This window comes from Triticum aestivum, chromosome 5B, assembly GCF_018294505.1.
Source record: "Triticum aestivum cultivar Chinese Spring chromosome 5B, IWGSC CS RefSeq v2.1, whole genome shotgun sequence".
NCBI classification, from domain to species: Eukaryota; Viridiplantae; Streptophyta; class Magnoliopsida; order Poales; family Poaceae; genus Triticum; species Triticum aestivum.
Genome location: NC_057807.1, coordinates 462,157,075 through 462,182,491, shown reverse-complemented (window position 1 = coordinate 462,182,491; position 25,417 = coordinate 462,157,075).

Here is a 25,417-nt window from a genome sequence, read left to right as displayed (position 1 = left end):
TCTAGAAATCACTTGTTGTACTCATAGGCCAGAATGGTCTTGTGCTACATATTTTGTATTTTGCTTGGAAATTCTGTATCAATTTGGTGCCTCATCAGCTAACAGTAATCCTGGGGCTGGTGAGCACAACGGCCATTTTCTGGAAATTAATACCCGGAAAACCGGTCGTGACAAACTTGGTATCAGAGCCAGGCTGACCATTGGCTAATCCTATCTTAGCCAGGTCGAAAAACCTAGGAAAAACCAACCCACCAGACCCTAACCAAAACCCCAGCCAAGCTTCCCGTGCAAGAAAGCCACACAGTGACCCCGACACTCTTGGCAGTCGGTGCCCAACCTATCAGCCTAGCCCGTCGATCACGCGCTAGAGACCGACACCTATATTGTCCCATTCGCAAGCGTGCGAAGGAAGACTCCGTTCCGTTTTTCTATAAAAAAGGGCACGCTAGCCTCAACACAGCACAACCCGGCCTCTTCCTCAAACCAAGTTATAATGCCTGGCCCCGTCGTGCACAATGAGACCACATCAACCACCCATGAAGGTTTTGTGACCGTGCTCGCGAACCTCACACGCCGTGCCTTTGCATTAGAAGAGCCCCCAGAATATGTTGTGTACCAAGGGTCCATGAGCGGTGAGAGCCGTCAATTCTGGGCCACAGTGCACATCTATGGTAGGGGTCTGTCGCCAGAACGCCCCTACAGGTTCACTGGAAGGACAACTTCCTTCGATCCACAAGCCATCCAACTAGCTGCTTGAGAAGCTATAGTCCAACTCCGGCATTTGTCGCCCAGAGTTAACTGTCGCTCGTTCTACTACTACCCTAGCCGTGACAGATATGGTAGACCACCCCAAGTTGCCAACGAAGATCACGAGACGGATCCTGCTTTATTGCATCTAGTGCGCTATGTAAGTATGCTAGAGGATTTGTTCGATGAAATCACCCTTGATCTGATCGCAGCTCGTGGAGAACTGATCCGCCGAGCCCCAGCAAGAGGAGAAGATGAGCCCGATGCCGACAACCTAGTCGTGCTGTTCGGACAACCAATCGAGACCTTGAGGTCAGCCCCGTCCATCAACCAAGGTGCCTTGATGACCCCAGAAGTGCTTCGTCGCCTTTTGGGAACGCACTCCAACGGGATTGTGGCCAACAATCCCCGAGATGGTCATCATCACTACCCCGACCCTGCAGTTCCTCAACCCCATCCAGCTAATCCTGACGGTGAAAACCGTGGTGAAACCTCGACGTCCGCGAGGCAAGCCCGCTTAGATATGTACGAGGTAGATTAAAATCGCTCGAATGATACCGAGTCTTAGAATATCCTCGTCTTGTAACTGTGTGATCCTGTACCGCCATTATTAAATGCTGTTTCATTGTGCGCCCCTGTTTTTAATAATGGCCATGCATGAGTATGTTGGTGTACGATTGCATTTTTTTTATCCCGGGCGTAGCTGCCAACCTCGACGACGCAAGTTTGTGCTATGAATAAATCTTTTGGTTCCAGCTCACAGGAAAGATATTTTCAAAACAACTCTTAACAAATCTCGAGGACGAGATTTTATTTTAAGGGGGGTAGTGTTGTGACACCCCAAAATTTTGACCTTGTTTTATTAATTAAAATTTTGCCAGGAAATTAAAACTTTTATTTTTTGGGCTCCCTTTTGATTTTTGAACCTTTTTCTCCCTTGCTATTATGGAGTTTTCCCCTAAGTGAAAACTTTTCAAATATGTTATTGGACTTGTTTAACCTCTCAAGAAAAACTTTTCTTTTATTAGTAGAACTAATTACATAATTAATTTGCTTGATCTTTATTTTCTTGAAAAATGGTTTTCCCAAGGTTATATGGCCATATTTGAACTACAACCATTTGATAAATTCACTTAAAATTCCAACCAAAATTTGGAGATGTCAGTTGATGTTTTTAAATCACTTTTATGCAAAAATATCTTTTATTCATGAAATATTTTGAGCTCTACACCCAATTTTCTTCTCTGGTCCAGTGGGCAATTTTGCACTACAACTCATTTAAATACTTCTTTCTAGCCTCCACCAAAATTATGGGATGCTGGTAGTAGCTTATGATTCAACTTTATGCAAAAACCCAGTGATGTTCTTTGAAAGATTTGAGTGAATCATCCTCATCTTCATTCTGGTGCAACTTGGTGATTTGTACTGCCACCATCTGCTAACTTGCTCCTTTACCCCTGGGCTTTCTCCTGCTTGTAGTGCACCTTGCCAAACCCTTAAGTCCAGGAGAGTGGACCCATTGGATGATTCTAAGTGCTTGCAATCATGCCCTTTTCTTTCTGTCCAAAACTGAGGTTTTGCAAAACTTGCACTAACAAGTTTCTTCTTTTGACAAACTAACCTCACCACCCTCTTGTCCATCCAAAGAGACACTAGCATGGAGAATTTGGCCACTCCAAGAAAATCCTAGGTGCCTGTGGCATTTTGTCAAACACCTAGAGTGCATGGACAGAATTGGCATGAGTGTTTGTTTGCATTGTGAACTTGGCCACCTGACCTAACCACCATGTCCATTTACCTTATGACTAACCCTACCCTAGCCCTATCTCTTGCCAGCCTCACCTGTGACCTCTAGCATGCACTAGCATTTCATCGAACACGTCCCGGGCGTGCTCTGGGCACGCCCAGAGCGTGCGTTTGGCACGCACGTGCGCCCGAGCCGCCGCGTCTCACCCCGCACCCATTCTGGCCCTTGGCCAACAGCAGCTAGCACGCCACGTATCCCCCTGCACCGCCACACCACCCCGACCACCCCTGGCACCCCACAGCGCCACCGTCCGGACGGCCGTGGCGGCTATCTGACGGCCGCATGCAGGCCCCGGCCGTGTCGGCGCCACCCGAGCCACTCCCGCTCGCCAGCTCGCCCTGGAGCAGTGCTCCGCTCATCCGCTAGCTCCTGCCGCCATCCTCAGCCCCGCCACGTCCCCCTGCTGCTACAGAACGTCGGTCGCCGGCGATCTTATCCCCACCGCCGCAGAACCGACCTCGTCGCGCTATAAAAGGAAGCCCCGAGCTCGTCAAGCCTTCAAGAAACTTCCCTCACTCCCTCACTGACCCTCCCGTGGTAGTAGAAAGACCAGAGGGATCGTCTTCTTCCTCTCTGGCAACTCCTGCCACCGCCATTGCCCCAGCCACTCCGGCACCACCAGGGCCTCCCCCTCTCCACTCTCTCCACCAGAAGCTCTCTCTTCCTCCCGTGAGCCCGTCCCCCTGCTCGATTTTGATCGGGAGCCACCGTAGCCCCAAACCTACATTGCTCCCGAATGCCTCCTCCGCCGCGAAGCTCGCCGTCGGCAGCTCATTCCGTCCCTGCCGACCCAACGACCACCGGGAGGACCGCCCTGGTCTTGCGGATCCATCCCGACCCTCTGGAGCCCACGGGGAGCCGCTGTTCGCCGGCGTTGATCGCCGTTGCCCCGCCTCTATTCGGGCAGAGGAAGAGGGGGAAGAGATGGACTGGTTAAACCTGACCAGTGGACCCCCTGGACCCGCTGTCAGAGACCCAGCCCCGCCTCCACGTGTTTAAGTGGAAGCGCAAAACCACGAGTATGTCTCCCCTTCTTCGAAGGCGTATTCCGCCCGAAACGTTTTTTTTTCTGTTTTTTAAAACATATTTGACTAAACTTTGACTGGCTATAACTTTTAAAATATAACTCCAAATGAATTGATTCTTTTTCCTACATCTCTCAAATTCTGCCTAGTTTATTTTAAGATTTATTTGAAAAAATTTCAAACACCTTTTTTGTGCTGTTTTGAAATTGTGTTTTAATTCCAATATTTTCAAAATAGGATTTTGGAGAGAGGCAGAAAGCTTTCAAAAGTTTTGGAGAGCACCCCCACCTCTCCACACCTTGAAGGCAAGCATTCTGAACCCTGGCATAATATTTTTGGTGTGTTTGTTGACACATTTATAGCACCACCTCATTTCGGAGAACTTATTATTTCATGTGATATGATCATTTGCATGGATGCATATTAGTGATTTCCATGCTGTTGGAAATAAACACACTTGTGATGGTAATCATCCTCATGTGCCTTGCATGCATGCCAGAAGAAATCCGGGAAAGCCTCTGCCTTGGGTAGGCGTGAGCTTGTCGCCGGTCTCCGTTGGGACGGTTATGTCCGGTATGGCACAGTAAGGTATAATGAGTGGTGATTCTGTTGGTTGAAATATTTTTGTTATACATATCATGAAGGGAATTCATAAACCTCCTGAGTCGACCGTAGATCGAGTCTTGTTCCAGTAACCCCCATACTTGTTTCGTACTACCACTTGTCCCTACAACAGGTAGGGTACGGTTCAGTAAGTCATCAACCCCTTTAAAGCACACACCATACAGAGAGGCCATGGTGGAAGATACCGGTTGTAGCCGGTAGGCAGGCCACCTGGTCCGGGGGCATGGGTGTTTCCGGTTGGGACCGAGAGGGGGGCACCCCTTAGAGCGCGCGGTATAGATTTGATCCCATGCTACGCGAGGTTGTAGCCTCCCCACTTAGAGTTTTGCTTGACAGGTGTCGTGGGTGATTCCAGGCACCGGTGAGTTAAGCTGGTGTGTGCAAGTCAGGTGTGTTTTCAATTAAAAGACCGTAGACGGAATTAGTCCCAATGGACTAAAGGAATCCGTTACTCGTGGGTAAAGAGTACACCCTCTGTAGAGAATAAACCTATTCGAATAGCCCTGTCCATGGTTAAGGACTATAGTCTGGGATGGGTCAAGTGTCGGTCTTAGTGTCGGTCTTCGGAGGAAAAACTACTAAACCAAAACGTGGATCATGACTGATGACTTGTGATAAATATGTTTATGTTTATTATGGACTAACCCATTTTATTATCTGAATTATTGGGTATCCCTGGGACGGTTCTACCCCCTGGATATTCATTGTGATTATTTGTTTTATAAGCCCTTTATGCGGTGTCGCTGAGACGCCCGACTGTGGCATTGCTTGTTATTTATTTACTTTATAAGCCCCTTATGTGGTGTCGCTGAGACGCCGACTATGGCATTGTTTGTTATTTATTTTATAAGCCCTTTATGTGGTGTCGCTGAGACGTCCGACTGTGGCATTGTCTGTTATTTATTTTCTTTATAAGCCCTTTATGTGGTGTCGCTGAGACGCCCGACTGTGGCATTGCTTGTTATTTATTTACCTTATAAGCCCTTTATGTGGTGTCGCTGAGACGCCCGACTGCGGCATTGCTTGTTATTCATTTACTTTATAAGCCCTTTACGTGGTGTCGCACAGACGCCCGACTGCGGCATTTTATTTCCACTCCATTATTGCTCATTCATGTTGCATATAAAAAACCTGTTTGCATGCATAAGAGATTTTATTTATGACTGACGATATGATCATAGAATAGTTCAGTGCATGATTATCATTTATATCATCCCAGTGTTCATAATGTTTGTGAGTACATTCAAAGTACTCACTGGCTTGTCCCTGGCTATTGTCTTGGCCAGATTTCTTGCACGGAGAGGAGCGACGCGATGACAGCCCCGGAACCCAAGCGGTGGTGGTAGCAGCCTCGCGAAGATAGGAGTTAACCTGGTCAGCTATTCCTGTGGGAAATGGAGTTCCATAGACACTGATGATTCACAAACCGCTTCCGCCATCAACCTCTAGAAATCACTTGTTGTACTCATAGGCCAGAATGGTCTTGTACTACATATTTTGTATTTTGCTTGGAAATTCTGTATCAATTTGGTGCCTCATCAACTAACAGTAATCCTGGGGCTGGTGAGCACAACGGCCATTTTCTGGAAATTAATACCCGGAAAACCGGTCGTGACACGACGGCATGCCCGATCAGCTCAATAAGCACCTCAATAAGCAGAAGGAGTTCATCCAAGGCTTGGTGGAGCTGCTGAAGGAGAGCCTCGACGACATGCCCGCTGAGCTCAATAAGCAGGGGGAGTTGACCGCCGACTTGGTGATGCTGCTGAAGAAGAGCATTGCCTCGAAGAAGAAGGCGACCGGCGAAATCCTGCGACTTCAGGAGGACAAGGCGAAGCTCTGCCACGAGATCGACCTGTAGAAGGACAAGAACACCGGCTGGAAGAAGCTGCATGAGAATAGTAGTTCCTCGATGAAGATGCTGTAGGCCCTTGCTACCTCTTGAGCTTGTGTTGGTTTTCCTTGAAGAGGAAAGGGTGATGCAGCAATAGTAGCGTAAGTATTTCCCTCAGTTTTTGAGAACCAAGGTATCAATCCAGTAGGAGGCTCCTCAAAAGTCCCACGCACCTACACAAACAAACAAAGAACTCGCAACCAACGCAATAAAGGGGTTGTCAATCCCTTCACGGCCACTTGCGAAAGTGAGATCTGATAGAGATAGTATAATAAGATAAATATATTTTTGGTATTTTATAATATAGATTGGAAAAGTAAAGATGCAAAATAAAAGTAGATTGAAAGCTTATATGATAAAAGATAGACCCGGGGGCCATAGGTTTCACTAGTGGCTTCTCTCAAGATAACATAAGTATTATGGTGGGTGAACAAATTACTGTCGAGCCATTGATAGAAAAGCAAATAATTATGAGATTATCTAGGCATGATCATGTATATAGGCATCACCTCTGTGACAAGTAGACCGACTCCTGCCTGCATCGACTATTACTCCACACATCGACCACTATCCAGCATGCATCTAGAGTATTAAGTTCATAAGAACAGAGTAATGCATTAAGAAAGATGACATGATGTAGAGGGATAAACTCAAGTAGTACGATATAAACCCCATCTTTTTATCCTCGATGGCAACAATACAATACGTGCCTTGCAACCCCTGTTGTCACTGGGTAAGGACACCGCAAGATTGAACCCAAAGCTAAGCACTTCTCCCATGGCAAGAAAGATCAATCTAGTAGGCCAAACCAAACTGATAATTCGAAGAGACTTGCAAAGATAACTCAATCATACATAAAAGAATTCAGAGGAGATTCAAATATTTCTCATAGATAAACTTGATCATAAACCCACAATTCATCGGATCTAAACAAACACACCGCAAAAAGAGTTTACATCGAATAGATCTCCACAAGAGAGGGGGAGAACATGGTATTGAGATCCAAAAAGAGAGAAGAAGCCATCTAGCTAATAACTATGGACCCGAAGGTCTGTGTAAGCTACTCACAACTCATTGGAGGGGCTATGGTGTTGATGTAGAAGCCCTCCGTGGTCGATTCCCCCTCCGGCGGAGTGCCGACGAAGGCTCCAAGATGGGATCTCGCGGATACAGAAGGTTACGGCAGTGGAAATTGTTTTTCGTTGGCTCCGTGGATGTTTTCGGGGTACGTGGGTATATATAGGAGGAAGAAGTATGTCAGTGGCCGCCCGAGGGGCCCACGAGACAGGGGGGGTGCGCCCTGTAGGGGTGGGCGCGTGATACGTCTCCAACGTATCTGTAATTTTTGATTGCTCCATGCTACTTTATCTACTATTTTAGGCAATATTGGGCTTTATTATCCACTTTTATATTATTTTTCGGACTAACCTATTAACCGGAGGTCCAGCCCAGATTTGCTGTTTTATGCCTATTTCAGTGTTTCAAAGAAAAGGGATATCAGACGAAGTCAAAACGAAACGAAATCAACTGGAGAAGTTATTTTTGGAAGGAAAGCAACCCAGGGAACTTGGAGTGCACGTCAGGGGAGATACGGGCTTCCCACGAGGGTGTGGGGCGCGCCCACCCCCCCCGGGCATGCCCCTACCTCGTGGGGCCCCCATAGCTCCACCGACGTACTTCTTTCACCCATATATACGTACGTACCCTAAAACTTCCAGAACAGAAGATAGATCGGGAGTTCCGCCGCCGCAAGCCTCTGTAGCCACCAAAAACCAATCGGGACCCTGTTCCGGCACCCTGCCGGAGGGGGATCCCATCACTGGTGGCCATCTTCATCATCCCAACGCTATCCATGACGAGGAGGGAGTAGTTCACCCTCGGGGCTGAGGGTATGTACCAGTAGCTATGTGTTTGATCTCTCTCTCTCGTGTTCTATCTCGTGTTCCTCTAAGGCACTATCTTGATGTATCCCGAGCTTTCCTATTGTAGTTGGATCTTATGATGTTTCTCCCCCTCTACTCTCTTGTGATGAATTGAGTTTCCCCTTTGAAGTTATCTTATCGGATTGAGTCTTTTATTAGAACACTTGATGTATGTCTTGCCGTGATTATCTGTGGTGACAATGGGATATCATGTGCCACTTGATGTATGTTTTGGTGATCAACTTGCGGGTTTCGTGACATTGGGAACCTATGCATAGGGGTTGGCACACGTTCTTGACTCTCCGGTAGAAACTTTGGGGCACTCTTTGAAGTACTTTGTGTTGGTTGGATGAATCTGAGATTGTCTGATGCATATCGTATAATCATGCCCACGGATACTTGAGGTGACAATGGAGTATCTAGGTGACATTAGGGTTTTGGTTGATTTGTGTCTTAAGGTGTTATTCTAGTACGAACTCTTTTATAGATTGATCCGAAAGAATAACTTTGAGGTGATTTCGTACCCTACCATAATCTCTATGTTTGTTCTCCGCTATTAGTGGCTTCGAAGTGACTCTTTGTTGCATGTTGAGGGGCTTGTTATATGATCTATCTATGTTATTATTGTTGAGAGAACTTGCACTAGTGAAAGTATGAACCCTAGGTCTTGTTTCCTATCATTGCAATACCGTTTACGCTCACGTTTATCACTTGTTACCTTGCTGTTTTTATTATTTCAGATTACAAATACCTTTATCTACCATCCATATTGCACTTGTATCACTATCTCTTCGCCGAACTAGTGCACCTATACAATTTACCATTGTGTTGGGTGTGTTGGGGACACAAGAGACTCTTTGTTATTTGGTTGCAGGGTTGCTTGAGAGAGACCATCTTCATCCTACGCCTCCTACCACTACTAGGGAAAACCCTATACACAGAATCTTACCAGCAGCGCTCCTCAAAATACCACGCTACTGCTATTTAGCAGCAGCACGTGTTATCAAAACGCGCTGCTGACAGGAAAATAGCAGTAGCGCCTCCACCGCAAACCGCGCTACTGCTATAATTGCCATGACCTCACCCCCCCTAGTCATAGTAGTAGCGCACTATACTGAACAGCGCTACTGCTATATAAGTTAGCAGCAGTGCGCTTCTAGGAAAACCGCTACTGCTAAGATCAGCCCACAAGTTTAGTCCCACCTCGCTCCGTGAACAGGGTGTTTACCACCTTAAATATGTTATTTCCGAAACTACCACAACCAGTTGGTCTTCACTGAACTCTATGTGTAAAATTTGTGGCCGCAATATGAGTCCTCTCCGGTTCTACCGGAGAGCACTCATATTGACAATTCAGATTGTACACAAAAAGATCATTGATGGCCAATGTATTTTTGCATGGACGTATTTTTTCTATAGTTACACTTAGCAGTAGCGGTTTATATGCAAAGCGCTACTGATATTCAGATTAGCTGTAGCGCGTTTTGGCAAACGCGCTGCAACTATCCCTACCTTATCCCCACGCGCACGACCGGCCCTCACTCACACTCTCACTCTCGCCCGCGTAACCGTCATCGTGCGTCGCCGCCGCCGCTGCCGCCTTCGTCTGTCCGCCGCCGAGGTACTCCCCTCCTTCCGTCCCTCCTTCCTCCTCCTCGCACATCCTCCCTCCACCTGCGGCCGCCCCTCCCTCCTTTGCCGCCGCCCTGCTCCCTCCGCCTGCGGCCGCCCCTCCTCCCTCCTCCGCCGGCAGCCCTCCTCCCACCGCCCTCGACCTCGCCACCCCTAGCTACCTCTCCGTCGCCCCCCACCCCCTGCCACTAGTTAGTACTAGATTTAGTAGTAGTAGATGTTAATTTAGGGTTCATAGCTAGTACTAGATGTTGCTTAGTTAGTACTAGATTTTTAGTAGTAGTAGATGTTAATTACTAGTTAACTAGGGCAGTATGATTAATAGTAGTTGTAGTTGAACTACTTTAGTTGTAGTTGAACTAGTTTAGTAAGTAAGTTAATAAACTAGTTGAACTAGTTGAATTAATAGAACTAATGTATTTTTAGTAAGATAATTAATATAACTAGTTGAACTACTTTATTTTTAGAAAGAACTAGTTTTTTTTCTATTTATAGTAAGTTTATATTTAGTAAGAACTAGTTGAATTAATAAAACTAGTTGAACATGTCATATTTGTTGTTATTTTTTAGTTTAAGCAATTATTCGGGATGTATTAGTGATAACTTATATGGTTTCAGGTGACCACCGTCATCCCCGTCACCGACCCCCTCTGACATCCCCGCCGTCGTCCCAGTCACCGACCCCCTCCGACATCGAGGTGAGACCAGCCAAATATCCTTGTATATCTTGTGTTGTTGCTCAAATAGGATATGTGGTTGCCCAAGTGGCCGTTCATGTTCAGTTTACATCTCCGAGTGGCCTATGTTTTGCCGGAGTGTTGATTAATTTCCATTCCGGCAAATTTCAAGCGCTCGATATGTCCTTTTTTAGCAAAGGTCATGCTGGATTTTTTTCGTGAATTCTGGCATGACTTGTGCTAGAATATGTACAAGTTTAATCTTCGAATTATGAACGTAGGAAATGTCATACTTGGACGACGACAGTCTCCTGGGGGAGTGTAGCTGGTGCCACGACGATCGAGGTATGTGCGACAGGTTCGTTCAGCTGGATGAAGATCGGCGCTTCAGCATTAAGCTCGATGAGACCTTCGATTGTGAAACGGTACGCAACAACGACAAGTGTTTTTTTCGTAATTAAGCATGACTTCAACTATTTCAACGTCTAATTTTCATATTTTACAATTCGACTAGCTTATTCCATGCCATGCAAGACGCTATGTCTTGGAGAGGATGGGTTTTGAAGACCATGAAAATTTCGAAACAAAGAAAATACACCTAAGGACCCATCATGATATGGATTTTGAAGTAAATCTGTGCAATGCTCAGAGCGTAACCCATTTTGGTTGCCAAAATTCGGAAGCACTTTGCAAAATGTATGGTTTTTATGAGGGTATGATTGTCACCATGGATCTTGGTGATCCTGACATCGAGCAAGACAATATGGACATTTGGGTCCTTGTTGATACGCTTCCGATTGTACCGCTATGTGAGTTTCTCAAACATAGTTATTAACTAATTTATATTGTTTATTTCAAAATAGTTGATAGCTTATTTCCATTGACAGCTTATTTTGATTCTTCAAAGACTGTGCGAAAGATGGTAGATAAAACCCACTACACCGATGGCACCGAATTAACGTATAAGGAGAAAAATCATCTGATCACATTTTGTACTCTTCTTGAGAATTACAATAACTATTATCGAACTCCTCCAAATTATGGTGAATATGTGCCACTAGTGCATGTGTTGAACCACGGTAACTTCTCTGGAGATACCCTGGTAAGATTTTTTACTATTACGACATCCGTGCATCTTTTGCATACTTCTAAAACTAGTACATCATTGCTAACTAGGAAGTTATTATTATGTTTTTCAACAGAAACTCCCGATGGATTGTGTGCCTCATCTGATGTCTCTGCATGGTTGCCTCTCAGTTCTGAACATACTGCCAGGTAAATCTACGGAGCTCACCTGTGCATATCGGATTTCTAAAACCCGTGAACACATGTTCATCAAAGAATGGAAGAAATGTATGGACATTCGCAAGGAGGCTCTTGGAAGTAACATTCAGCGAAAGGCAAGAATTGGAGACATGCTAATCTCCATTCTCCATAATGGAGAGTCAGGGGCTATCTTGTTTTTTGCTATTTTACCTTAGAAAATGTAGTAGGTCTTAATCAAATGTAATAGGTCCTATGAGGTACAATATGTTTATTATGTGGTAATGTGTTAGAGTTGATAATGAGGAGTACTTGTGATTATGACTAGTGACCAATTTGCTATGTGATGTCATTGATGAAAACGATGATCTTGAGGAGGTGTTATATGACAATGATGTATTATGATGATAAGTTGTTAATGATATGATGATGATGATGATGATATTATTATATCATTGGGTGAAAGAACCGTGGATTAGTTTCAAGTGGATGGACATCCACTTGAAACTAGTCCACGGTTCTTTCACCCCATGATGTAATAACTCATTATGATGTAAAAACAATCTCTAAATTTCTGTTGTATGAAAACTTGTGTAAAGGTGTATGAATACAACATGGAATAAAAAAGAAATAAAATACTAAATAATAGTAGTAGCGCGGGAAAGGAGAAGCGCTACTACTAATTACCAGTAGCGTTGTTCTGAAGAAGCGCTACTACTAAGTCAATTTAGCAGTAGCGTGGATCCAGGCGCGCTATTGCTAAGCATTAGCTGTAGCGCCTTCTCAGTAGCGCTCCTACCCGTGCTACTGATAGGCCTACAACCCGCGCTGCTGCTAGGCTTTTCCCTAGTAGTGTACGGACTGATAAACCTTAGGTCATCCACTTAAGGGAAATTTGCTACTGTCCTACAAACCTGTGCACTTGCAGGCCCAACAACGTCTACAAGAAGAAGGTTGTGTAGTAGACATCAAACTCTTTTTTGGCGCCGTTGCCGGGGAGGTTAGCGCTTGAAGGTGTATCTTTAGATCTTGCAATCGAATATTTTTGTTTCTTGTTTTATCACTAGTTTAGTTTATAAAAGAAAATTAAAAAAATGGAATTAAGGATGCCTCATATGCTTCATCTTTTTAATGTCTTTTGTGAGTATGATGGAAAGGAAAATTGTGCTCAAGTACTAGAAGAAGAATTACATAGAATGCTTGGCATAAAATATGTGAATGATGAGCATGATTGCAATGTTTTTAGTATGAATTCCTTGAATATCCATGATGCCAATGATATGCAAAGCCACAAGCTTGGGGAAGCTATGTTTGATGAAGATGGTATTTTTGTCCCCCAAGCTTTAATGAGAAAATTTACTATGATGAAAGCATGCCTCCTATCTATGATGATTATTGTGATGACATGTATGCTTTAAAGAATAATGATAACCATGAAACTTGTCATCTTGATCCTAATTTTAAATCATATGATAGTTATTTTGTTGAGTTTGCTCCCACTACTATTCATGAGAAGAATTTTGCTTATGAGGAGAGTAGTAAATTTTCTATGCTAGTAGATCATGAAAAGATGCTTTAGGTGCTGGTTACATTGTTGAATTCATTCATGATCCTACTAAAAAATATTATGAGGGAGGAACATATGCTTGTAGGAATTGCAATAATATCAAGTTTCCTCTCTATGTGCTTCAAGTTTTGAAGCTATGCTTGTTTTACCTTCCTATGCTAGTTGATTATCGTTCCCATAAGTTGTTTTCTCACAAAATCCCTATGCATAGGAAGTGGGTTGGACTTAAAAGTGCTAGTCATATGCTTCATGATGCTCCCGTTATGTTTCAATTTTTATCTTTTATGTGAGCATCATTGTCATCATCATGCCTAGCTAGAAAGGCATTAAAGAAAAGCACTTGTTGGGAGACAACCCAATATTTATCCTTACTGTTTTTGTGTGTTCACATGATTATGCTACTGTAGTAATCATGTTTTATAGATTTTGTTTCAATAAAGTGCCAAGTAAGACCTTTAGGATGGCTTACGGTGACAGTTGTGTTGATCCTGCTGAAAAACAGAAACTTTTGCACCCAGTAAATTAGTTTTGTTAATTCACAGAAACGTGATATTAATCTGATTCTTTTTGCTATGGATTGGTACACGAATTTATTAGGACTTCCTTATTTGGTAGCATTTTTGGAGTTCCATAAGTATACGTTTGATACAGATTACTACAAACTGTTCTGTTTTTGACAGATTCTGTTTTCTATGTGTTGTTTGCTTATTTTGATGAATCTATGAGTAGTATCGGAGGGTATGAACCATAGGTAAGTTTGAGTACAGTAGATATTACACCAATATGAATTTAGAATGACTTAATTACAGTACCAATGTGGTGGTTTTGTTTTCTTATACTAACAGAGCTTACGAGTTTTCTGTTGAGTTTTGTGTTGTGGAGTTTTCAAGTTTTGGGTAAAGATTTGATGGACTATGGAATAAGGAGTGGCAAGAGCCTAAGCTTGGGGATTCCCATGGCACCCCAAGGTAATATGCAAGGACAACCAAGAGCCTTAGCTTGGGGATGCCCCGGAAGGCATCCCCTCTTTCGTCTTCGTTCATTGGTAACTTTACTTGGAGCTATATTTTTATTCACCACATTATATGTGTTTTGCTTGGAGTGTCATTTTCTTTTGTTAGTATTAGCTTGCTGTTATTTAGAATAATGTTTTGCATCTTTAGTTTCAATAAAGAAGTCAAGGATAGCCTTTCCCATGCTTATTTTGCTAGTATACATGTTGCTGTTTGAAAAACAGAAAGTTTACCGCTGTTGCAAAAATTCCCTAGAAAAGTCAGAGAGTGGTATAATGTTGAATCTTTTTGAATATTGAGCTCTGATAAATTTATTACAGTGGGAATTTTAGTTCATAATTTTTGGAGTCAGTGATACTCTTGCATTCTTTACAGACTGTACTGTTTTGGCAGATTGCTGTTATGGTTGCATTGTTTGCATATGTTTGCTTGATTAATGATTCTATTTGAGGATAGGAGTATTAAATATGCAGAGTCATTTGGTATGAAATGTTGAATAATTATTTAAGTGATTTGTTACAGTAGAAAATGATAAGGTTTTGCATTGGTTTATACTAACCTATCTCACGAGTTCTTGTTGAGTTTGTTGTGAATGAAGCTTTTGATAAAAAGAGAAACCATGATATGAGAGGAATTAAGGAGACACAATAGCTCAAGCTTGGGGATTCCCAAGGCAACCCAAGATAATATTTCAATAAGTCTCAAGCATCTTAGCTTGGGGATGCCCCGGTAGGCATCCCACCTTTCTTCTTCAACAACTATTGTATAGTATCGGTTGAGCCTAAATTTTTGCTTCTTCACATGAGTTATGATATCCTTGCAATGTAGTTTTCTTTAGCTTTGCTTGCTGTTTTAATAAAGTATCAAGATCTGAAATTATTAAATGAGAGAGAGTCTTCGCATAGTTGTATAATTATTTAGCTACTCATTGATCTTCACTTATATCTTTCGGAGTAGTTTTTGTTATTGCTCGTAATGCATCACTTATACCTTTTAGAGCATGGTGGTAGTTTTACTTTGAAGAAATAGATGAACTCTCATACTTCACTTAGATTATTTTGAGAGTCTTAAATAGCATGGTAATTTGCTTAATGTTAATATACTTGGTATTTAAGATATGTGAAACTTTCTTATGAGTGTGTTGAATACAAAGATAAGTTTGATGCTTGATAATTGTTTTGAGATATGAAGGTGATAATATCATGCTAGTTGGGTAATTGTGAATTTGAGAAATGCTTGTGTTGAAGTTTTCAAGTCACGTAGCATGCACGTATGGTTAAAGTTGTGTAACAAATTTGAAACATGAGGTGTACCTGGCTTGTGCATCCTTATGAGTGGCGGTCGGGGACGAGCGATGGTCTTTTCCTACCAATCTATCCCCCTAGGAGCATGCGCGCAGTACTTGATTTTTGATGGCTTCTAAATTTTTGCAATAAGTATATGAGTTCTTTTGACTAATGTTGAGTCCATGGATTATACGCACTCTCACCTTTCCGCCTTTGCTAGCCTCTTCGGTACCATGCATTACCATTTCTCACCTTGAGAGTTGGTGCAAACTTCGCCGGTGCATCCAAACCCCGTGATACGATACACTCTATCACACATAAACCTCCTTATATCTTCCTCAAAACAGCCACCATACCTACCTATCATGGCATTTCCATAGCCATTCCGAGATATATTGCCATGCAACTTCCATCATCATCGTCATGACATACATTACTTTTGTCATATTGCCATTGCATGATCATGTAGTTGACATCATATTTGTGGCAAAACCACCATGCATTATTTTTCATACATGTCACTCTTGATTCATTGCACCATCCCGGTACACCGCCGGAGGCATTCATATAGAGTCATATCTTGTTCTAAGTTTCGAGTTGTAATCCTTATGTTGTAATCAATAAAAGTGTGATGATCATCATTATTAGAGCATTGCCCAAAAAAGGCCAAAAAAGAGAAAGGCCCAAAAAAATAAAAAAAATAAAAAGGGCAATGCTACTATCTCTTTTTCCACGCTTGTGCTTCACAGTAGCACCTTGTTCTTCATGTAGTGAGTCTCATATATTGTGCTTCAAAGTAGCACCTTGTTCTTCATGTAAGTGAGTCTCATAATTTGTCTTTTCATACTAGTGGGAATTTTTCATTATAGAACTTGGCTTGTATATTCCTACGACGGGCTTCCTCAAATTGCCCTAGGTCTTCATGAGCAAGCGAGTTGGATGCACACCCATTAGTCTTCTTTTGTTGAGCATTCATAGCTCTAGTGCATCCGTTGCATGACAATCCCTACTCCTCATGTTGACATCAATTAATGGGCATCTCCATAGCCCGTTGATTATCCTTGTCAATGTGAGACTTTCTCCTTTTTTGTCTTCTCCACACAATCCCCATCATCATTTCTATTCCACCCATAGTGCTATATCCATGGCTCACGCTCATGTATTGCATGAAGGTTGAAAAAGTTTGAGATTATTTAAGTATGAAACAATTGTTTGGCTTGTCATCGGGGGTATAGAAGTTGGGAACATCTTTGTGTGACGAAAATGAAGCATAGCCTAACTATATGATTTTGTAGGGATGAACTTTCTGTTGCCATGCTATTTTGAGAAGACATGATTGCTTTTATTAGTATGCTTGAAGTATTATTATTTTTGTGTCAATATGAACTTTTGTCTTCAATCTTTCGGATCTGAATATTCATATCACAATTAAGAAGATTTACATTGAAATTATGCCAAAGTGTCACTCCGCATCAAAAATTCTTTTTTATCATTTACCTACTCGAGGACGAGCAGGAATTAAGCTTGAGGATGCTTGATACGTCTCCAACGTATCTATAATTTTTTATTGCTCCATGCTACTTTATCTACTGTTTTAGGCAATATTGGGCTTTATTATCCACTTTTATATTATTTTTGGGACTAACCTATTAACCGGAGGCCCAGCCCAGATTTGTTGTTTTAGGCCTATTTCAGTGTTTCGAAGAAAAGGGATATCAGACGGAGTCAAAACGGAACGAAATCAACTAGAGAAGTTATTTTTGGAAGGAAAGCAACCCAGGGAACTTGGAGTGCACGTCAGGGGAGATATGGGCTGCCCACGAGGGTGGGGGCGCGCCCACCCACCCCCCCTCCCGGGCACGCCCCCTACCTCGTGGGGCCCCCGTGGCTCCATCGACGTACTTCTTTCACCCATATATACCTACGTACCCTAAAACTTCCAGAACAGAAGATAGATCGGGAGTTCCGCCGCCACAAGCCTCTGTAGCCACCAAAAACCAATCGGGACCCTGTTCCGGCACCCTGCCGGAGGGGGATCCCATCACCAGTGGCCATCTTCATCATCCCGGTGCTATCCATGACGAGGAGGGAGTAGTTCACCCTCGGGGCTGAGGGTATGTACCAGTAGCTATGTGTTTGATCTCTCTCTCTCGTGTTCTCTCTCGTGTTCCTCTAAGGCACGATCTTGATGTATCCCGAGCTTTGCTATTGTAGTTGGATCTTATGATGTTTCTCCCCCTCTATTCTCTTGTGATGAATTGAGTTTCCCCTTTGAAGTTATCTTATCGGATTGAGTCTTTTATGAGAACACTTGATGTATGTCTTGTCATGATTATCTGTGGTGACAATGGGATATCATGTGCCACTTGATGTATGTTTTGGTGATCAACTTGTGGGTTTTGTGACATTGGGAACCTATGCATAGGGGTTGGCACACGTTCTTGACTCTCCGGTAGAAACTTTGGGGCACTCTTTGAAGTACTTTGTGTTGGTTGGATGAATCTGCGATTGTCTGATGCATATCGTATAATCATGCCCACGGATACTTGAGGTGACAATGGAGTATCTAGGTGACATTAGGATTTTGGTTGATTTGTGTCTTAAGGTGTTATTCTAGTACGAACTCTTTTATAGATTGATCCGAAAGAATACTTTGAGGTGGTTTCGTACCCTACCATAATCTCTATGTTTGTTCTCTGCTATTAGTGGCTTCGAAGTGACTCTTTGTTGCATGTTGAGGGCTTGTTATATGATCTATCTATGTTATTATTGTTGAGAGAACTTGCACTAGTGAAAGTATGAACCCTAGGCCTTGTTTCCTATAATTGCAATACCGTTTACGCTCATGTTTATCACTTGTTACCTTGCTGTTTTTATTATTTCAGATTACAAATACCTTTATCTACCATCCATATTGCACTTGTATCACTATCTCTTCGCCGAACTAGTGCACCTATACAATTTACCATTGTATTGGGTGTGTTGGGGACACAAGAGACTCTTTGTTATTTGGTTGTAGGGTTGCTTGAGAGAGACCATCTTCATCCTACACCTCCTACGGATTGATAAACCTTAGGTCATCCACTTGAGGGAAATTTGCTACTATCCTACAAACTTGTGCACTTGTAGGCCCAACAACGTCGACAAGAAGAAGGTTGTGTAGTAGACATCAGCGCGCCCTCCTATCTCGTGGCCGCCTCGGCTGCTTCTTGGCTTGCACTCCAAGTTCTCTGGATCACGTTCGTTCCAAAAATCACGCTCCCGAAGGTTTCATTCTGTTTGGACTCCGTTTGATATTCCTTTTCTTTGAAATACTGAAATAGGCAAAAAAAATAGCAATACGGGCTAGGCCTACGGTTAGTAGGTTAGTCCCAAAAATGATATAAATGTGTAAAGTAAAGCCATAAACATCCAAAAGGGGTAATATAATAGCATGGAACAATAAAAAATTATAGATACGTTGGAGACGTATCAGCCCTCGTCATGGAACAGAAGGAGGAGTTGGCGAAGCTCCGCATCGAGCACCCGGCTGCTGTCAAGGTACGTAATGCGGCCGTGGAACAGATGAGGAAGGATCGCATCGAGAAATCCCGCGTCATGGAAAGAATGAAGAAGATGGCGGAGGAGACGCGCAAGGAGATGGAGGTCGTGGAGGCGATGAAGAAGCAATTACGACTCTGCGATGAATTAGGTCATTTGGGGTGATAATCTTCCTTATTCTTTTGCTCCTGTGTTTCATCTTTTGCTTCGGGTGTTTCGCCGCACGTGTCATGTTCTTTGCGAGGCATGAATAGAACAATGCTTTTTTAGGGAATGAATAGAACAATGCTAACAATGAGATGACTAGCAAATTAGATCATTTTTTATCGCCATATGGCACTGGGCTGCTGTGTTTCGTGCTCCTCCGTTGTAGTACTACTCCAGTGGAAAACTTGAGTATACCGCACGGTTCTTTGCTCCTCCTCAAGTCGTTGGCGCATTTATACGAGCAGTCAAATCACAAGGCCCCGCCTTCTAGCAGCAATGAGCCGTTAAATCACAAAGGCCCTCGCCTCTCGTGAAACCGACCAAGCTAGACTGCCCCACCCTCTAGCCTTTTAAAAAATGTATACTTTTTTACAGTAATAGTATCGATGGATTGCGCCATGGAGCAAAAACTTGAAATTTTAAAAAAAGGTGGTACATATAGAGAGCGCTCGTTCCCAAATTATGCATATAGTACTATTAAAAAGGCTAGTCACAATAATGGTGTCCAGCACAACCCACCCCTCAAATAAAACTAAGCATCCTGAAATTCTTTGACAAAACTAAGCACCCTGAAATTCTTTGACAACTAAACAGCTAGCTATATGATGTTGGTCATATATATTGTACGTATATAATGTGAAGAAACGAGTGGTAGTACTATACCAACTAAAAGATAAAATGTAAGAAATACTAGTATGTATGTACTGGAGAGTTAAAGTAATGAGAAGAAACATAACATAGTTTTGCTGGGGGCTCAGCACAACAGACCCCTCAAATTAAATTAAGCACACCTGAAATGAAACTTTGCAACTATTCCGGTAGGCACTGTATTAGAACCACCATGAGCAATGACACTGCCACCTTACCCGAGTCCTCGTCCATGTCCCCGACTTCATCCTTGTCCCTCTTCCTCTTGGCCGATACTTCTTTGCTTGAACCGCACACTTGGCTCTTGCTCTTCATCCAACCCTTGTAGATATTGAAACAAAGGTAGCCATCCATTGCAGCATAGTGGATGTGGCATATACCTAGTACATTCCGCTGCCATGCATAACGATGAAACATGTATGGAGGTTTCTCCAGTTTACCATACGAAGGATGAACCATGGCTCCTGCCAGGGTCAGCATTGAAGGCTGATGAGAGGGCAGCAACCGATTCTTCTGGAGGTCGAAGGGGTTGCCTACAACAAGGTCTATCCGACCCAGGACTTCTTTGTCGTTCGTAAAGTCTACAGTGACGAATTTGACTAGGTTGCTCTCGAGGAAGTTCTTAAAATCCAGGCATTCAACATCGGCATGGCATATGTGGTAGACCAAGCATAAGTGATGCACGCAAACCTGGACCATGGCGGGCTTCTTCCTCTCTTCGTCCTTTAGATCCTTCTCTCGTCCCAGGACTATGGTGTACTCAACATCTAGCCTAGCGACCCACTCATCATCTGAGTTTTCGAACATGCGTCTGAAGCGAGAAAGGCATCCTTTCACCATCGCGAAAGAACGAGTGTAGATGACGTCGAACTCATCGCTGGTGATGGTTCTAACCTTGTACTCACCGCCGATCATGGAGATTTGGGACGCCATGGATTTGGGAGGAGGGTTAGGATTAGTGGAACTACCGTAATGTGAAAGGACGGGACGACTAGGAGCGAACCGCCGTAGTATTGAAGGACGTGCGGGGACGAGTAGGAGCAAACTGCCAGTGTGCGAACGGCAGGGTAGTGGATTTCCATTCTCCCATGATACAGGCTTCGGAGAGCCCTTGGATCTAAGATAGAACGGTTGCATGGCGTGATTCTAGACCTATGGGTGAATATCCTATCTTGGAGGGTTATTCTGCAAATTTTTAGCAACTTAGCATGCGACTGTTTGATCTCAGATCCAAGGGCTACTAGCAGCCCGTATCATGGTCGCGCCTACCATGACTGTCGCGTCGCTCGCGCGGTCGCGCCCTTGGAGATTTAACATGGTGCGTTAGGCTATCTGATGTTGGCATGTCATACATAGTCATCACTTAGTCACTCATACTACAACAAGGTTGGCCATAAGGTTGGCTATAAGTGTATTTTTTACTTCTCTCTATCTCTTTGTACAGAGTATCTCACTGGTTGGAAAGGCATGCAAATTCCCAAAACCCTTCCTACACCCTGAATCGAATTTTTTGCCTAACAAGTTGTGCCGTGCAATTGGAATTCCAACTTGAGTACTACTACTAGTAGGAGTACCAGGGGCCAGTTCTTTTAGGCTTCTAGATTAGTAATCCCATAACTACTACCTTCGTCCTGGTTTATTGGTCCCCATTGTAATCTGTGTCAAATTTTGATCATAAATTTAACTAATGAAATGTTAGTGCATGTCACATGCACTAACATTTTATCAGTTAAATCTTTGGTCAAAATTTAGCACAAATTACAATGGTGAGGAATAAACCAGGACAGAGGTACTGTACTACTAGTACTAATTTAGAAGCCCAAATAAATGAGTGCTAAGGGTGCCACATAGGCAAGAAAATGATGTGGCAAAGCAATTAAAGAAGAGAGAGAGCATTAGGGTGACCCTAGGAGGAAATGGTGCTAAGCGCGTGAACCTATGCAAAATGACTATCAACCAATGAATGATGGAGTTTAATTGTTAAACAATTCAATGAGGGAGGCTTAGATACAAAAGCTAAGCACTAATGCACTGGGGAGACTAGTTGCTAAGGTTTTAAATGCGCTTAGCACCTCACGTAAGCACCAGTGCATTGGAAGCAGCCTTACTCTCCACTGTGACTAGTCTTATGGGAAAAGCTGGGGAAGACGCCAAAAGAACTGGCCCTAGGAATAGTAGCTACGGATCGAGTGTGCGAGATGAACCGGAGAAAGTAAATGCAGAGAGATGAAATGCAAAAAAGACGGAGGGGTGTGATGGTTGCTTGTCCTTTTATTTTACCAGGCCACTTATACTGAGAGTGGTTGGGTTTTGTGATATGACGGCTTTACTGCCGCGCCACGACCGGGGTGAGAGGTGAGACTCCCGTGCAGCGCCGCCTTCTACACTAGTACTACTACATAGGTCGTGGTTTATCCGCCATTGAATTTGACTAAAGATTTAACTGACAAAATGTTAGTGCATGTCAACAAAAACAATATCGTATTTGAACATAGTTTTCAATGATATAATTTTAGGTGACATGCATCATCATTTATCATACTATATATAATATTAGTTCAATTTTTGGTCGTACTAATCTATAGTAGTAAGGTGCCCGTGCGTTGCACGGAAGAGTGAAATGCATTGATCGGGGAGTTGTTTATTTTGACAAAGGATGTGGGGGTCATCTCATGTGTAATAGGTATCGATAGGTTTCTTCGGATATTATTTCATCTCTAGAGCTCAGAAACATCCGGGTGAAATAGATAAAAAAGTATCTTTTGCAAACAAAAGCATTCAACTGTTCAACCTGCATCCAAAACTTGTGAAGAAATAACTCTTATTGTGCTTTGCAGGAAATGGTTCATCATAAGTTTTTCACCAGTATGCTACCTCTTGAGCACTGCGTTGGATTTCCCCGAAGAGGAGAGGATGATGCAGTAAAGTAGCATAAGTATTTCCCTCAGTTTTTGAGAACCAAGGTATCAATCTAGTAGGAGACCATGCACAAGTCCCTCGTACCTACACAAAACGATAGCAACTCGCAACCAACGCTTAGGGGTTGTCAATCCCTTCACGGTCACTTACAAGAAATAGAGATAATATTTTTGGTATTTTTGATAGATAGATGCAAAGTGAAAAGTAAAGGCAAAGTAAAAACAAAGCAAGTAAATAAAGTGATATAGATTGATATGATGAGAATAGACCCGGGGGCCATAGGTTTCACTAGTGGCTTCTCTCGAGAGCGTAAGTATTCTACGGTGGGTGAACAAATTACTGTTGAGCAATTGACAGAATTGAGCATAGTTATGAGTATATCTAGGCGATGATCATGTATATAGGCATCACGTCCAAAACAAGTAGATCGAAACGATTCTGCATCTACTACTATTACTCCACTCATCGACCGCTATCCAGCATGCATCTAGAGTATTAAGTAAAAACAGAGTAACGCCGTAAGCAAGATGACATGATGTAGAGGGATAAATTCATGCAATATGATAAAAACCCCATCTTGTTATCCTCGATGGCAACAATACAATACGTGCCTTGCAACTCTTTCTGTCACTGAGTAAGGACACCGCAAGATTGAACCCAAAGCTAAGCACTTCTCCCATTGCAAGAACTACCAATCTAGTTGGCCAAACCAAAAAGATAATTCGAAGAGACTTGCAAAGATAACTCAATCATACATAAAAGAATTCAGAGAAGAATCAAATATTTTCCATAGATAATACTGGATCATAAACCCACAATTCATCGGTCTCAACAAACACACCGCAAAAAGAAGATTACATCGAATAGATCTCCATGAGAGAGGGGGAGAACATTGTATTGAGATCCAAAAAGAGAGAAGAAGCCATCTAGCTACTAGCTATGGACCCGAAGGTCTGAAGTAAACTACTCACACTTCATCGGAGGGGCTATGGTGATGATGTAGAAGCCCTCCGTGGTGGATGCCCCCTCCGGCAGAGCTCCGGAACAGGCCCCAAGATGGGATCTCGTGGATACAGAAAGTTGCAGCGGTGGAATTAGGTTTTTGCTCCTCTTGTGATCGTTCGGGGATACGTAGGTATATATATAGGAGGAAGGAGTACGTCGGTGGAGCTCCGAGGGGCCCACGAGGTAGGGGGGCACCCTCCACCCTCATGACCGCCTCTGGCGCTTCTTGGAGTAGGGTCCAAGTCTCTTGGGTCACGTTCGGTTGGAAAATCATGATCCCGAAGGTTTCATTCCATTTGGACTCCGTTTGATATTCTGTTTCTTCGAAATACTGAAAAAGGCAAAAAACAGCAATTCTGGGATGGGCCTCCGGTTAATAGGTAAGTCCCAAAAGTAATATAAAAGTGGAAAATAAAGCCCAATATAGTCCAAAACAGTAGATAAAGTAGCATGGAGCAATCAAAAATTATAGATACGTTGGAGACGTATCACAGTACTGTAATAAAAATTCATACATGGAAGATTCTAGACTAAAATATAAATGGATACACTTTTATTCATGCGCGATACTCCAATAGAGCAACATCATGCATGGAAGTCTCCACATGCTTAGACAGCGGATTACATTGAGCAAAGACTAATGATCAACATTTAACTTAGTAATGCAGATGTCCAGGTGAACCTCCTTGGAGTCCCCATGCACATTGTTGGGGGTCAAGTAATACCATGCGTCTTCCATGTCCACATTGGCGGGAAGGTCCCAACTCGACAGAGTCCAAGTCAGCCTGACGTAGCCAATGTCGCCGCCCACGTACCTCCGAGGGGTAGTAATAGTGAGCACGCAGCCGTACATCAGCCTCGTGTCAGTGTCAGCATTAGCATCGTCGCCCCTGACGCACACTACAGATATGTGGCGGCGGCCTGCGCGGGCCTCGCCGGTGGCCACGATCAAGAGGAAGACGTTGTCGTCCTCCTCCGAGACTAGCAGGCGGCGCTGATCCTCCAGCGACTCCGGCACGGTGAATAGGTAGCACGTCTCGTACTTGATGTTCTTTGCCAAGGGCTAGTAGTGATCGCCACACGCCTGCGTTAGGTCATGCACGATGTCCGCCGATGAGCCCCAAAATGGCACCGGGCACTCATAGCAGTAGATGAAGGGCTCCTTGGAGGCATCGACCAGGCCGTCCATGAAACGGGAGTGGCGGTAGGGGACGTTCCGCCAGTTGAATATATGAGCAAGTTACAATGAGATTTACTACAAAATAAATCATGACGGCTATAACAGAGATTAAACTAATCATGCGGACTAGCATAGTAGATGAACAGATCGAGTCTAGGACACAGACTAGAAACATGAATTCTACCACGATTTTGAACAGGAAGGACAGAAACACATATGGTGCAACGGGAGCAGCACCATTGGCGTTGAGGTTGTCACCCATGTCGTTGAGGAAGAGGTTACCGAGGTCGGGGAAGAATTCATCATCGGTGAAGTCGTCGCTGCTAGCAGTCGCGAGAGTGCACTCCCCAAATGTCAACAGCGCCTGCCGAATGGAGCGCAGGAGGGAGTGGCTGTAGGGGATGTTGCGGCCACCGAATGGAGCATAGGAGTTGCCCACGAAGCAGTAGATGGTGCTCCTC